We start from the raw sequence: 16,784 nt of genomic DNA on the forward strand, positions 1-16,784 counted from the left end.
TCGCGATCCCAGTGCGGATGTTCCTTATATGGACTCAGTACCAGTTGTTCATGAATTTCCAAAAATATTTCCTGCAGATTTGCCGGGAATACCACCCGACAGGGATATTGACTTCCGTATTGATTTAGTTCCGGGCACTCATCCCATTTTTATCCCACCATATCGTATGACCCCGACAGAGTTGAAAGAATTGAAGGAGCAGTTACAAGACTTACTTGATCAGGGATTCATTAAACCTAGTGTCTCGCCCTGAGGTGCACCAGTATTATTTATAAAGAAGAAAGATGGTTCAATGCGAATGTGTATAGATTATTGACAGTTGAACAAGGCTACTATCAAGAACAAGTATCCACTGCCAAGAATTGATGACCTATTTGATCAGCTTCAGGGTGCCAAGGTGTTTTCGAAGATCGACCTAAGGTCTGGTTACCATCAGTTGAAGATTAGGGCATCTGATGTCACTAAGACAGTTTTTCGGACTCGGTATGGGCATTACGAATTCCTAGTGATGTCATTTGGGTTGACAAATGCCCCAGCAGCATTTATGGATTTGATGAATCAGGTGTTTAAGGCCTATTTGGATTCTTTTGTAGTTGTATTCATTGATGATATCTTGATTTACTCCAGCAGTCGAAAGGAGCATGAGCAGCATCTTCGAAGTGTGCTTCAGACTTTGAAGAATAATCAGTTATATGCCAAATTTTCAAAATGTGAATTTTGGTCAGACTCGATTGCATTTTTGGGGCATGTTGTATCGGCAGAAGGCATAAAAGTAGATCCTAAGAAGATTGAGGTTGTTCAGAATTGGACTAGACCTACTTCAGTTACAAAGATCCAGAGTTTCCTAGGTTTTGCAGGTTATTATCTTCGTTCCGTGGAGGGGTTTTCATCTATAGAAAGCCCATTGACCAGACTGACCTAGAAAGGTGTTCCATTCGGATGGTCAGACGGGTTTGAGTTGAGCTTTTAGAAGCTCAAGACTGCTTTGACTACGGCGCCAGTGTTGGTATTACCTACATGTTCAGGATCTTATACGGTGTATTGTGATGCATCTCGCGTTGGGCTTGGTGCAGTATTGATGCAAGATGGCAGGGTGATTGCATATGCGTCGCGGCAGTTAAAAGTTCATGAGAAGAATAATCATGTTCATGACTTAGAATTGGCAGCCATTGTCCACGCTTTGAAGATTTGGAGACATTAACTTTACGGTATCTCGTGTGAGGTATTTACCGATCATCGTAGCCTGTAGTATCTGTTCAGGCAAAAAGATCTCAATTTGAAGCAGAGAAGATGGCTGGAGTTGTTGAAAGATTATGATATCACTATTTTGTATCACCCCCGGAAAGGCCAATGTGGTGGTTGATGCTTTGAGTAGAAAGGTTGTGAGTACGGGCAGTCTTGCGTATATTCCGGTTGGTGAGAGACCGTTAGTTACAGATGTTCAGACTTTGGCTAATCAGTTCGAGAGGTTAGATATTTCAGAACCCAGTCAGGTTCTAGCTTGCACAGTCGCTTGGTCTTCTTTATATGAGCGCATCAGATTGCGGTAGTATGATGATCCTCATTTACTTGTCCTTAAGGACACAGTGATGCCAAACAGGTTGTTGTGGGGGAAGATGGAGTTCTGTGAATGCAGGGTTGTATTTGTGTTCCTAATGTGGATGGGCTTCGTGAATTAATTCATGAAGAGGCCCACAGTTCCAGGTATTCTATTCATCCAGGTACCGCCAAAATGTATCAAGATTTAAGGCAATATTATTGGTGGAGGAGAATGAAGAAGGATATAGTTGCATATATAGCTCGGTGTCTGAATTGTCAGCAAGTTAAGTACGAGCATCAGAGACCTGACGGTTTGCTTCAGAAGTTAGAAATTCCTGAGTGGAAGTGGGAATGTATCACTATGGATTTTGTTGTTGGGCTTCCACGAACTCAGAGAAAATTCGACGCAGTTTGGGTCATTGTGTACAGGTTGACCAAGTCAGCACATTTCATTCCAGTGGCAGTTACCTAATCTTCAGAGCGGTTAGTTGAAATTTACATTCGTGAGATTGTCCGCCTTCACAGTGTGCACGTATCTATTATTTCAGATCGAGGTACATAGTTTACCTCACAGTTTTGAATGGCTGTACATCGTGAGTTAGGCACGCGGGTTGAGTTGAGTACATCATTTCATACACAAACAGACGGACAGTCAGAGCGCACTATTCAGATATTGGAAGATATATTTTGCGCCTGTGTTATAGACTTTGGAGGTTCTTGGGATCAGTTCTTGCCACTTGCGGAGTTTGCTTATAATAATAGCTACCAGCCGAGCATTTAGATGGCTTCATATGAGGCATTATACGGAACGCGATGACGTTCGCCAGTTGGCTGGTTTGAACCGGGAGAGGCTCGGTTGTTGGGTACCGATTTGGTACAGGATGCCTTAGATAAGGTCAAGGTTATTCAGGATCGACTTCGTACAGCTCAATCTAGGCAAAAGAGTTATGCCGACCGTAAAGTTCGTGATATTGCATTCATGGTTGGAGAAAGAATATTGCTCCGTGTTTTACCTAAGAAAGGTGTAATGAGGTTCGGAAAGAAGGGCAAGTTGAGCCCTAGGTATATTGGACCCTTCGAAGTTCTTGAAAGGGTAGGTGAAGTAGCTTACACGCTTGCACTACCACCTATTATCAGCGGTTCATCCGATGTTTCCATGTGTCTATGCTTCGGAAATATCACGGTGATCCGTCCCATGTGTTAGATTTCATCTCAGTCCAATTGGACAAAGATTTGACTTATGAAGAGGAACCGGCAGCTATTCTAGCCCGGCAGGTCCGACAGTTGAGGTATAAGAGTTATCCTTCAGTTCGGGTACAATGGAGAGGTCAGCCAGTAGAAGCATCTACCTGGAAGTCGGAGTCGAACATGCGGAGTAAATATCCACACCTTTTTACCAGCTCATGTACTTTTCTAATTCCGTTCGAGGACGAACGTTTGTTTTAGAGGTGGAGAATGTGATGACTCAAAAGGTCATCTTTAAATTTTGTAATTAATTCTATGCTCTAAGACCTCGAAAAGTACTATTTATCATTCCTCGACTTATGTGCGCAGTCCGTATAATTTTTCGGAAAGCTTTTATGTGAAAAATGAATTAAAATGTGAAAAAGAGCCTTAAAACTTAATTGAGTTGACTTTGGTCAACATTTTGAGTAAACGGACCCGGATCAGTATTTTGACAGTTTTGGTAGGTCCGTATCGTGATTTTAGACTTGGGCGTATGCCCGAAATTTAATTTGGAGGTCCCTAGCTCAAGTTATGGAAATTTAACGAAAACTAAAAATCTAAAGGCTAAAGATTTTCAAAGTTTGACCACGGATTTGACTTTTTGATATCGGGGTCGGAATCCGATTCCAAAGATTTAAATAGATCCATTATATCATTTATGACTTAAGTGACAAATTTGAAGTCATTCCGGATTCATTTAATATATTTTAGCACAAGGTTTGTAAATTGAAAAGTTTGAATCGAAGTGTGAATTATAATTTTGATGTTGTTTGACGTGAATTGAAACACCGAGTAAGTCCGTATTATATTTCTGGACTTGTTGAAATATTCGGACGAGGTCCCGAGTGGCTCTGATGAGTTTCGGACGAACCACAGAGCAATTGGAACCTGTTGCCCAGTGCTGGTTCTGGTGTATCGCACCTGCGACATTTTGTGCGCAGGTGCGTGGTCACTCCTGCGGAATTCCAGTCGCTTCTGCGACATTGGACAGCCCTGCCGAGCTCCGCTTCTGCGGAGAAATGAGCGCAGGTGCGAAACCGCATCCGCGATGGACGAGTCGCTTCTGCGAGGAAGACCGCTTCTGCGGTCACTAGGGCGCTTCTGCGATGTCGCAGGTGCGACATTTCTGGGCCCAGATGCGGCCACTGGACAAGCTGCCCTGTTCCGCAAATGCGAGCTTTGTCTCGCAAATGCGAGGCCGCAGGTACGAAAATATAACCCGCAAATGCGAAAATGCTAGGCAGAATACATAAAATCGGGTTTTAGCCATTTTCACTCATTTTTGAGTTTTAAGTCTCGGATTTTGGCGATTCCAAAGGGGGTTTTCACGATTTTGAATTGGGTAAGTGTTCTATAACCAAAAGTATTTATATTTCATAAATCCATGTCTATATTCATCACTTATTTCGGATTTAGATGCAAGAAATTGGAATTTTTGTAAAACTTTCCAAAAATAAAAAATTAAGATTTGAAGGTCCATTTGACATCGGAATTTGGTAATTTTTATATGGTTGGACTCATCTCAAAATAGGTGTTCAGATTTTGTAAATTTTTTCGAGATTCATGATGGGGGCCCCACTGTTAATTTTTGAGATGAATTTCAGATTTTAATTCAAAAAATTAGAAAATTCATATGTAATTAATTCCTACGATTTATATTGAGTATATTGAACTGTTTATGACTAGATTTGAGGATTTCAGACACGAATTCACGAGGCAAAGGTTTATTGGATTCTTGAATTTGGTTGCAAGCGAGATAAGTATCGTGGTTAACCTTGACTTGAGGGAGTAGGACTTATTTGTCTATTTGTTACATAATTTAATGTGCGGGTACAACGTATATGTGAGGTGATGAGTACTTATGCATTGTGGTTGAGTCAAAGCATGCGAGTGAAATTTATTTTTTGTGAATAATTATCTATTTAATTAAGATATTTCTGTTTAAGTTTATTATTGATTATTTGATCATTATTCGTGAAATTATTATTCATTTAATTATTGTTGAATAATTTGGAAGGTGAAGTCGGTATTTTGGTATTGAATTGATTGATAAGTATATATCCCCGTATTTAAATACTCTTCCGATTTTATATTATTATTCTCATGGTAAGGAAGAGTGTAACAGCACGAAGGGTGTTGTCGTGCCATTTGTGAGTGTAAAAGCACGAAAGATGTTGTCATGCTATTTGTGAGTGTAAAAGTACGAAGGGTGTTGCCGTGCCATTTGTGAGTGTAAAAGTACGAAGGGTGATGCCTTGTCATTTTCAAATGAGAGTAAAAGCATGAAGGGTGGTGTCGTGCCATTTTCATATTATCATTTGCTCATTTTATTGTTGATGAATTCATTGACTGCTAAGTGATACATCTCCTGCTAAAATTATTATATCCTTCCCCTTCGCATGTTCCCTCCCAATTTATAAATTATTATTTATTGTATTATTGTTACTTCGTATTTGTATATACTTGTACAGGTTGTTTATGTACGTGTCTTGTCATAGCCTCGTCACTATTTCATCGAGGTTAGGCTCGGCACTTACCAGTACATAGGGTCGGTTATACTGATACTGCACTCTGCACTTCTTGTGCAGATTTCGGAGTTGGTCCCAGTGGCGTATAGTAGATTTACACGGATACAGATTCCAGTGGAGACTTGAGGTATAACTGCACAGCGTTCGCAATTCTGAAGTCCCCTTCTATCTTACCTCAGCTGAGTATTATATTTCAAACAGTTTATTCAGATCTTTATTTGTATTATTCTAGAAGTTCGTGCACTTGTGACTCTAGTTCTGGGATGGTATTTAGATATCGTGATTATTATGGATTACTCACTTTATTTCAGACTTTAATTCCGCATTTGTTTTCTTGTTATTAATAAATTTAAAATTTTGTTAAAATGGCTAATTATATTCTAACGTTGGCTTGCCTAGCAAGTTAAATGTTAGGCGTCATCACGGTCCCGAATGTGAGAATTTCGGGTGGTGACAAATGCTCTCACGAGGCGCCATTTGTTGCATTCCAAAGGAGTAGGTATGAAGAATTTATTTGGACCAAATAGCTTCAAATTTAATGAGTTCAGTAATAAAATCTAAAGATTTGAAGAGTCCATCAAATTAAAATTTGGATCATCTTGACAAAACAAAAGATCCTCCACAAACTTTGTTATACTTTCGACAAGAATAATTTTTAGGAAGTTCTCGTTTCCTTTTCGAGGTGAGGGTCGGTTAAGATTTGGATTAGTTGCGTAGAATCAATTGGGACAATATATTCCTATATGAGAACAAGAGTTGACATTGTACATCAACTAGGAAAAGAAAAAGAAAAAGAAGTAAAATTTCCAAGATCTAAATCAAGCTATGATAAACCATTTAGTCATTTCCATGCAAATTGTCAAATATAGTGTTCGCTTATGGTTTCAATTACTCCATTTCTCCCAATGTACGTAACATTTGTTTTATTTGAAATGTCCAAAATGTTTAACATTTGCACCACCTGAGGGATTTTTGTGTAAAGGCGCCTACCAGAAAGAATTTTCTTCAAAATCTATTGCTTAATATGCTTTAACTTGAATTATTATCTATTTCTGATAAAATTCCGTTGTAAATCAATTCCCAGAATCATTAGTGATGTCACTTGAAAGTGGATAACTTCAGATCAATCCTTTTCATATCCGATGTTACACCCAACAATTTGGCAGCAACACTAGTGCGTTCCATATTCTCCCTCTGGCTACTGTGACAAGAGTTTAACTTTTACTCTTCACGGTAAAAGAATTTTTTATATTACTTCATCTGGTCCATAATAAGTAATATTTTGACATTTTTATCTTGATCCAAAATAAATATTTTTTATATAATCAAAAGGAACTAATTTTATTTTTCTAATATTTGCTCTTATTTACATATCTCAATGTGTCAAGATAATAATAAATTAAGGGTAATTTAGTAAATACGTCTTTTTTTTCTCTAGAAGTTAATTCGTAGTTTGTTAAGGAGTATGCCAAAGGCGAAAAAATCACTTATTATGGATCGAAGGGAGTATCTAATAATAATCTAAATGATAATTATAGGTAACTGTTTCTATAAAGTGAAATTAGTAATTTGGGAAACAAGATAAGTACTAGCAATGTGGCGGAGTTAGAATTTCTACTAAAGGAGTTCAAGAGACTGCAGCGAATGGGAATTGAACCAGCAACCTAGCACTGAGCTATATTTTTGGGTTGTCTTAAGGGGATTCAAGATATAATACATAAAGTACAAATCAAATTTTATCTTATATATACCGTGTAATTTTCCAACTTCCGCTCCCTAAATCCGCTCTTGTGACAATATGTAAGTTAAATACGACAAAATAGCCATGGCAATAACAAAATAACCAAAACCTAATAGGAGTATATTAGAAATGAACGAAACTCAATTTAGAAAGCCCAAATGCCCAAATATACTCAGCCTAATATAGCCTAACAACGTAACATCCGATTAGCATTTTGGGAAGTGTCATTACGTCCCGTCTCTTTCTTCGATCTTAGAATTTATGTTTTCAACAGATACAGATTGATATCTCTAGGAAACTCATAATCCCTATAGGTTTAGAAAAACTCATTGTCCTAATAGATTTGGGAAAGAAAAACTCATTGTCCTTGTTAAATTGGGAAACCTTTCTCTTATAGGTTTAAAACTATTTGAGATCTATATATAGGGGTTGTTTTGGAAATTTTATAGATTGTATTGTGCTTTTCTTCTCATTCGTAGTGAAAAACTCTCTCTGCTTCTGTCCCGAGGATTAGGCTTAGCCGAACCTCGCTAAATCTTTGTGTTGATCATTTTTCTTCTCTATTTGTTTTGTGTGTGATTGTTTGCTAGTTAACCCACGATCTTTCGCAACAATTGGTATCGGATCAAGGTTCGGTTTTTACATATAATCTAGGGTTAAGATGTCTTCATCATCTTCAATAAAGTACGAAGTAGAGAAATTTGACGGAAATTCTAGTTTATGTCTATGGAAGATTAGGATGAAATCGTCCTTGGTGTTACAAGGGTTATGGAAGGCAATTGATAAGGATTTTCCTGAAGAAATGAAAGAGACAGAAAAGGCAGACCGAAAGGAGAGGGCTTTGAGTGCGATCTTCATGAGCGTTACAGATAGCGTTCTTTGGAAAATTGCTGAAGAAACTTCTACAGGAACGGCATGAAAAAAGTTGGAAGACCTGTATTCTAAGAAATCGCTAACAAACCGCCTCTACTTGAAAAAGAGGTTATACAATCTCCGTTTGACCGAAGGTACACCTGTTAAAACTCACATTGATGAGTTCAATTCAATTATAATGGACCTGAAGAATATGGATATCAAAATTGAGAGTGAGGATCAGACCTTGATAGTGTTATGTTCTTTACCACCGTCGTATGATACTTTTGCCAATACGCTGCTATATAGGAAAGACAACATTTCACTGGAAGATGTTAGTAATGCACTAAAATCTAAAAAGTTGAAAAAGAGCTTTCCGGACAATAAAATTGAGGGTAATGGTCTTGTGAGTAGAGGAAGAACACAACAAAATGACTTCAACGGGAAAAAGTCAACCACCAGATCGAAGTTTAGAGTAAGAAAGCAGAACTGTTATGAGTGCGGGGAGCAAGGTCACTACAAGAGAGATTGTCCAGAGTTGAAAGAGAAAAGAAGGAAGCAGAAAATAAAGAATTCGGCAAATATTGTTGACACTAGCAATAATTCTGATGATAGTGATTATGTAGGGGAAGTTTGTGCCGTGAGTTCTAGTCATGGGCTGAATTCTTGGGTTCTTGATTCTGGTGCTACTTTCCACATATGTCCACAGCAGAATTGATTTGTAACTTACAAGAAGATCAGTGGGATTGTCTACATGGGAGATGATAGTCCATTACCAGTAAAGGGGATTGGTAACATCAGATTGAGAATGTTCGATGGAATTATCAGAAACATTGAGTGTTGGCATGTTACTCGAATAAAGAGAAATTTGATTTCTCTTTCGACTTTGGATGATCAAGGGTATAAGTTTCACTCCGAAAATAGAATACTTAAAGTGTGTAAAGGCTCCATGATACTCGTGAAGAGTAAACTGCATTCTAAATTGTATCATCTTCAGGCCAGTGTAGTTGAAAGGGAAGTTGTTGTAGCTTCTGGGAAAAGTGAACTAAATCAGTCTCAGTTATGGCATGTGCGACTTGGTCATATGCGTGATAAGGGATTGTCTTTGTTCAGTAAGCAAAATTTGTTGAATGTGTACAAAAATCAAGTTTTGAATTTTTGTGAGCATTGTGTATTTGGTAAACAGGCAAGGGTAAAGTTCAGCAAGAAGTCCGAACACAAGACCAGAGACAAATTAGATTATATACATTCAGACTTGTGGGGTCCAAATAGAGTTCCCTCCAAGAGTGGTGCCAGGTATTTTATGACTTTGATTGACGATTACTCAAAGATGGTGTGGGTGTATTTTTTGAAAATAAAAGATGAGGCATTTTCGATATTTGTTAAATGGAAGACAATGGTTGAGAGGTAGACGAAAAGAAAAGTTAAGCATCTTCGAACTGATAATGGGTATGAAGTTTGTAATTTTGAGTTCGATAATTTCTGCAGCAGAGAAGGCATAGTGAGACACCGCACTTGTGTTAGAATACCACAACAAAATGGTGTTGCAGAACGTATGAACAGAACGCTTTGTGATAGGGCACGAAGCATGCTTTCACACTCATGAAGCAGTTAATACAGCTTGCTACTTGGTCAACAAATCTACATCCACAACTATTGAGTTCAAAACTCCTTTTGAGGTATGGTCTGGTTCGCCTGCTGATTATTCAAATTTAAGGATATTTGATTGTACTGCTTATGCTCATGTGAGGGATGAAAAACTTGAGCCGAGGGCAAAGAAGTGCATATTTCTAAGGTATGCAACTGGAGTGAAAGGTTATAGGTTATGGTGCACAGATCAAAAAACTCTAGGGCTAATTATCAGTAGAGATTTAACGTTCAATGAATCTGCTTCACTTGACAACCAGAGGGAGAAGGCAATAGCATAAACAAATCGTGGTGTCAGTGACTACATAGAGCTAGAAATTTAATCTCCACTAGCTCGGCCCAGTAGTTCTAAAATGAAGGAAGCGGAGGAGGTACAAAATATTGATCAAGATGATAATGTTGATGCACCTGCGCAATAACAACTATATACCATTGCAACAGGCAGAGAGAAGAGAGTGATCAACTAACCGCAATGGTTTGCAAACGTAGTTGATGGGAATCTTCTTGGATATACATCTTACACCATGTGCGTCTCAAGGTGATATAATGAATATGAGACTTGTTAATCATTATTTAAATAATTTTAAAGTCATAATATGGCTATATATGATGTTTGGATAGAAAATATTAAGTTTGGGAAAATCGGATTAAAGTTGCGAAAAAACCGACTAAGGATTTGCCCTGTAACAGGACTTTTTGAGAAATAAATTTTGTGTGCTATATGAGGTCTTTTTGGAAAATATTATATACAAAATTTAAGGTCTTGGAATGTAGTTTCCAATGCTCTTAACCGTTCATTCATACGACATCCGGATAAAAAGATATAAGCGTCGGAAGATGGGCGAATTAGAGGGTGCCAAGCTAGCACCTCTTTGACTTTTCAAAAGTTGATATATATGTCTTAATTCGTCTCTCTGTTCATTTTCACATAGAACCCCGACCATAGAAAACCATAGAACTTGTCCTTGAGCTCTCTAATAGTATTTCAAATAAGATTATCATCCCGGGCACGGAATCAAGAAGCGATAATATTAAAATGATCCTTACGACGTAAGTATCGCTATATCGCCTCTCTTTTTCTTTGTAGTTTGAGTTTTGGAAGGTAATTCATAGTTAATAAAAAGTTTAATTTCTTTATTTAAGTGTTTAAATATCAAGTAATGTTGATAAAGTCATTTTCTAATAGTTAGAACTCACGGGGCGGTGATCGGAAGTCGTGAGTTCGAGTTATTTGACTTGTAGTGGACTGTATATTTTTCTACTATGTAATAGAGTTTTGGAGGACAAATGGTATATAGAAACACCACATAATGACGGAACGGTGGGCTGGTCATTCGTTGTTACATTTTTAAAGTTGTTTGACACTACTACAGTTGTCGTTTTATGTATGAAATGATTAGGGTGTGTGGGCTGTTTTGTGGTATATTGTGATAGATATAAGGTTGAAAAATGATAATTACATGTTGTTATTGTTGTATTCTTGTTGTTGTTGGTATATGGTATTGGAGTAGGGCCTACTTACAGGGGAGATGCTGCCTAAATTTACGTAAACGAGCTACTAGTTTAAGTTGCGGACTTAGCCTTTACTCAGCACTGATTTTGAATCTCCTTATGACGTGGTAGATTGAATTGAGTTGTTTGAAGAATTTTTTGGAAGGTATTAAGGACTCAACGGAGTTAATGTATGTTAAGGCTATCCCTTCTTTATTTTTGGCATGATCCAAATGATACGAACGAAACGAGCAAAATACGCAACTTTCATAAATAACTCTATTCATAGAAATATTAGGGGTGTCTGTATTCTTGATTCCCCATGTGAATTATTATTATATCCTCTGTTCATGAATCTCAGAAAAATACGTATTTGATAAAGTTTGTCCGAAAGGCATATTGATTTTATGATATTCGATAAATCTTATTAACGTATTTCTTATGCATTTCATGCATTTATACATGTACATTGACCCATGACCAGAAGGCGTTATATATGCGTATATTATATGTATATGGGATATGGAAAAAGGTTATGACATTATATACGCACCACCACCTGATCAGCTGGTATACGTTGATGATTTTGCCCACAGTGGCCGAGATGATATGATGGGATGCCCTCAGAGGCTTGATGATGTTATGAACACATATACCTATGCATGGTATGACATTTATATGCACATGCATGACATTATAAATTTTCATTATTCACAGAGTTATTCTGAATTTCAAATTGAGTTCTTTCAAGTTTCTTTCATGTCTTTTATATACTACTGTCATGCCTTACATACTCGGTACTTTATTTGTATTGACATCCCTTTTGCCTGGGGATGCTGCGGTTCATGCCCGCAGGTCCCGATAGACAGGTTGAGAGTTTTTCTAGTAGGCTATCAGCTCAGCAGAAGGTATTTGTGCACTCCACTTGCTCCGAAGTTACCTATTTGGTCAGTATGATTTGAATATGTATTGTTTAGTATGAAAGGGCCATGTCCCGACCTTTATGGTATTTATCTACTCTTAAAGGCTTGTAGACATATGCCATGTACGTAAAAGATTGTATGGCCTTGTTTCCCTATGTTTAGTGTACGAGTGATCATTTTAGTCTTATAGGGCCAAGTTGATATTACATGTTTTATTCTAGTTATCATATGACATCTTTTCCGTCTCATTTACCTATGATAGCATGATACAAAAAGATACATTATGTTGGTATTCGGTTGAGTAAGGTACCGGGTGCCCGTCGCGGCCCATCGTTTTGGGTCGTGACAATACAAATCCTGTGGGATTTATTTTGGCAGTTACAGAGACCGTTGATGCGTTTGAGTGTTATAGTTATCTAGAGACGTTGTTCCTGCTGATGAAGAGAATTCAAGCCATGGGAAAGATTTGTTATTTGTTGTGGCTTGAATTATTTCTTTGTATTTTTAGGAAACCCATAATCCCTATAGGTTTAGGAAAACTCATTGTCCTAATAGATTTGGGAAAGGAAAATCTATTGTCTTTGTTAAAGTGGGAAACCCTTCCCTTATAGGTTTGGGGCTATTTGGGATCTATATATGGGGGTTGTAATTGGGGATTCTATAGATTGAATTGTGCTTTTTTTCTCATTCATAGTGGAAAACTCTCTCTGCTTTTGCCCTGCGGATTAGGCTTAGCCGAACCTCGTTAAATCCATGTATTGATTTTTCTTCTCTATTTGCTTTGTGTGTGATTGTGTGCTAGTTAACCCCACAATCTTTCGCAATACATCTTTTGTTTTTTCCTTTGCCCCAAAAATTAAAACAATAACACGAGAAAAGCTAAAGAATATATCTATATGGTAGTAATCTGTTAAAATAACTATTTCGTCTTTTATGCTATTGCTCCGTAATCCGTATATCCTTATAAATTAGGGCCTTTTTTTGAATCTTATATATAAATGATTATTCCGTAAATATATAAGGTTCTCCTTAATTAAGAATTTCAAGAACTTCACACTATAACATCATCAACCAATAAGAAAATTGCTCTCACACGAGGATATCTTCCAAGGCAATAGTAGGCCAAGTTACGGAGTTTTAAATACCTAATGATTGAACCAAAGAATAAATATGTCATTTGGTTTATATTTTAGTTAAAGTTGAGTTTCAAGAAATATGTGATAGCAGACCTTAAGAATTATAGTGCAAGAACAAGTTATACAAGAAAAAGCAAATGAAGAAACAACATTGGGATAATAATATTTGCACAAAGAAAACGAGATGATACTAAATAGGATAATAGTATTTGCATGAAGAAACAACAAAAGTGAGATTAGGTAGTAGTCTGGGACGGATCAAGTCTTAAATTTACGGGTTTTCGTGAACTCAATAAGATAATAATTTTTGCTCAAATTCTGTATTTGTATTCAGAAATTTATTAAATATTCCTAAATATTTGATTGTGAATTCAATTATTATTATATATATATATATATATAACTCGAGATCGTTGTAAGACCCCAAAAACTTCAAATCTTAAATCCGTGTTGATAATAACCTCCACATATAAGTGGTTCTAAAGGATTGCCAATAAATGTGGGATGTAGTAAGTGAATCTTTGACCAAAGTAAGCAAAAATCTTCTGTTTTTTCCTGAGAATAGTATATGCATGCCAACCAAGATTCCAATCATAGACAACGCCGAAATGGCTGACGAAATATAAAGTAACTATATATGCACTCTATTGAGTATTGAATATTGCTACTTGCTAGTGAGTTCCAAAAGAATGGGGAACATGATAACATTTTAGAGGTGACGTCAATGAGAAATAGAGCAAAACTAGATGTTATTATACCAATTAAAACGTTTAATCACTCTATAAAATTTGTTCCCTTTTTTTATCATCACACCAAGAAAGATAAGAAAACTAAGAAACTAGCATCATTTTTATGCTGAGCTCCTGCATATGAACAGAAGGTGGAGTGAAGCATTAACAATAGCTAGATCACCATTTTTTTAGTTTAATTATTTGAGGAAAATCACATGCATGTGTGTCCTCTTTCTAAATGTTGTTCCTTAATTCTTATACATGAATAAGAAAAAGAAGGCTTAGGCCCAAGGTTTACGAAGTTGCTAAGCCCGATTAATTTAGTTCACGAACTCTATGGGCTTGTTCGAAATCTGATAGTCCGACAATAGCCGAAATTCAAAAATAGCTAGATTTACAAGAAGTAATTGAAAAATAGTCACAGTTTCAAAAGTAATTGAAATTTAGTCACTTTCATGTAAAGATAAATCTGAACGAAAACACAGTTCAAAATCTGAAAAATATTCCTGCATAATATACTGGAGTTCGAATTTTTTACATGTGAACTTCTAGTATAATAAACTGGAGTACTAGTATAATATAGTGGTCTAGCATAATATGCTGAAAGTTTATATACATGTGCTCCAATCTGCAATATATTATACTGGAACTTTCTGTGTGTTGGAGTTCCAGCATATTATGCCGGAAGTTCATATACAGGTGCAACAATCTCCGGTATATTATGCTGGAACTTTCCATGTTACAACAAAATTGTGGCTATTTTTCAATTACCAATCCGAAAACTGGTTAACCCGTGCTATTTTCGCTCCGACAATAGAATACATTGCGTCTTCCTGGGGCCCAATCAATGTTACCTCAAACATTTACGGGGGCCAAAGGGACGAGTGAGGAATAATTCCTTAATTTCCCACGAAAAAGAATTAACCTAAATAGCAGTTCATCAATCGCTTAAGCTAAAAATAATCAGAGAAATAAATGTATAATATATTTATAATTCATGTAAAATGAGTAAAAACATGTGTAATCAATGCGTATAACCATGTATTTCGTTTACACAAACGTTGAGGAATAAAAATGAACTGTGAACTAAACTTCTAAGATTCGGCAGGAAAAAAAGAGGGAAAAATAACAAAAGTACTAAGGCGATATTTCAGATCAGACAAAGCAAAAAGCACAAAAATCAAAAATCTTAGTAATTACTTTGCAAAGTTAACATAAAACCACCAACCTACAAAAGGTACTAGAGATTAGGGTTAAACATGAGTATATTACTAGAGTCATATTACTGCAATGCAAAGTGGGACGAAAAAGGAACCACTATTTGTTAGATTAGGAGCACGACAAAAGGGGTTCTTCTTTTGAGTCATTTGCAGTCCGTTTTGAGTCTCTTAGCAGCTTGAACAAATCCCACAATTACCTCCAACTCGTCCAATTGCTTCACCCAAAACAAGAATCACTTAATGCAATCAGCGGAACAATACATTCAGTTCTATCCATAACAACATCTCTATATAACAATCATTATAGGGATGTGACTTCTATAACAGTACTTCACTATAACAGCCAAAAAATATCGAAACGGACGAGATTGTTATAGAGAGGTTTGATTGTATTTGGAAAAGCAAGAGGATAACATAACATATAACACAACTATACATGCAAGGGAAGTGCCATTAAAATATCGGCCTCAATTAACATGATATTAAAATAGATCAATCATAGAATCAGCACGACATAGACATAAATCTAAATACAGAATCTGAACCAAAACAACGGCAAGATAAGAGATACTAATAAAGAAAGTACCAGGGATGAGAAATGCCTCTGGACAACATCAATTAGTTGCTCCCTCGAGGGATTAGGTATAGCATTGCTTACAAGATTAAAGTGTCGACAATATCTCCACAGTGAACCCATCTCGAGTTTGCTTAGGTCAACCTTCTGTAGAAAGAAGAACAGTAATAATTACGCCTCAATTTCAAACAAGTCGGAGTCAGTTATATAAAACAATTCGTACCATGGACCCACGAGGGGTAGAAATAGATCCTTTCAATTGTGTGTCACATGAAACGGAGCGGTTTATGCCCTTGTGAGATGACCCGGATGATTTATGTATGCGATGCTTTGATATGTGAGACTTTTGAGTATCATCGGATGCTAAATTAAGAAATAGAAAAGCAAATAAATCAAAATACTATAGCATATATAATTTAAAAACTTGATACAAGATTTGCTGGAAAATACTTCAGGAATAAAACATTATTTTCTCAGTGGCCAACAGATTTTACAAATAGCCAAAATCCAAAAGACAACATCTTGACCTCATGTCAAATAGTATGTCGAATTCTTTGATAAGTCGACACGGATCTCTTTTTCTAGAGAATGATTGAATGAATTCTCGACGGCCTAACCTAATGCGAGTGTTATTTGTTGTTTTCACAGCTTAAACTCGTGACTTATAGGTCACAGAAAGACAACTTTACCGTTGCTCCAAAGATCCCCTTCCTAATGCCAGAAAATCAAATATAATTACTGAGTAATTGCAACGGAAAATAATGTACCTTCTGCCATTGTCATTATTGTTCAAGTAAGAGTAATCACTATCGTGAAAAATCTTCAGAGAGGTGATGGGGTCATGGTTTATATAAATGGTGTAGGACTCTTAGTAAAAACCTTATCCCTAGAGATTAATTATGAGTTAATTATGGTTGATCTAAAGACTCCTAATAAAACGTTTCCTCTTAAAGAGACCTGAAAATTCGAACATAGTTTTCTACTACAATTTGTTCAAAAAATAAAACTGGAAAAGTTAAGCTTTTCTAATTAATATTTATTTCAATAAATTAAGAGATCCTATTCTTCTGTATGAATTGCTATGCTTCCTTTCTTGAAAAATAAACAAGTGCAATTCAGAACGCAAGGGAATAGAATCTTTCAAAACGGCACTTATAAAATGTTTTCAAATATAA

General features: G+C 36.5%; 1 long non-coding RNA gene across 1 annotated transcript; it reads right to left on the reverse strand.

Annotated features, from left to right (window-relative positions):
• Positions 1-14,864: 14,864 nt before the first annotated feature.
• Positions 14,865-15,968, reverse strand: LOC117273605 (uncharacterized). The gene is made up of 3 exons (XR_004503605.2): positions 15,833-15,968; positions 15,622-15,756; positions 14,865-15,250 (listed from the first exon to the last, which is right to left on the reverse strand). It is a non-coding gene; the product is annotated as an uncharacterized lncRNA (long non-coding RNA).
• Positions 15,969-16,784: the final 816 nt, after the last annotated feature.

This window comes from Nicotiana tomentosiformis, chromosome 4 (genome assembly GCF_000390325.3).
Source record: "Nicotiana tomentosiformis chromosome 4, ASM39032v3, whole genome shotgun sequence".
NCBI classification, from domain to species: Eukaryota; Viridiplantae; Streptophyta; class Magnoliopsida; order Solanales; family Solanaceae; genus Nicotiana; species Nicotiana tomentosiformis.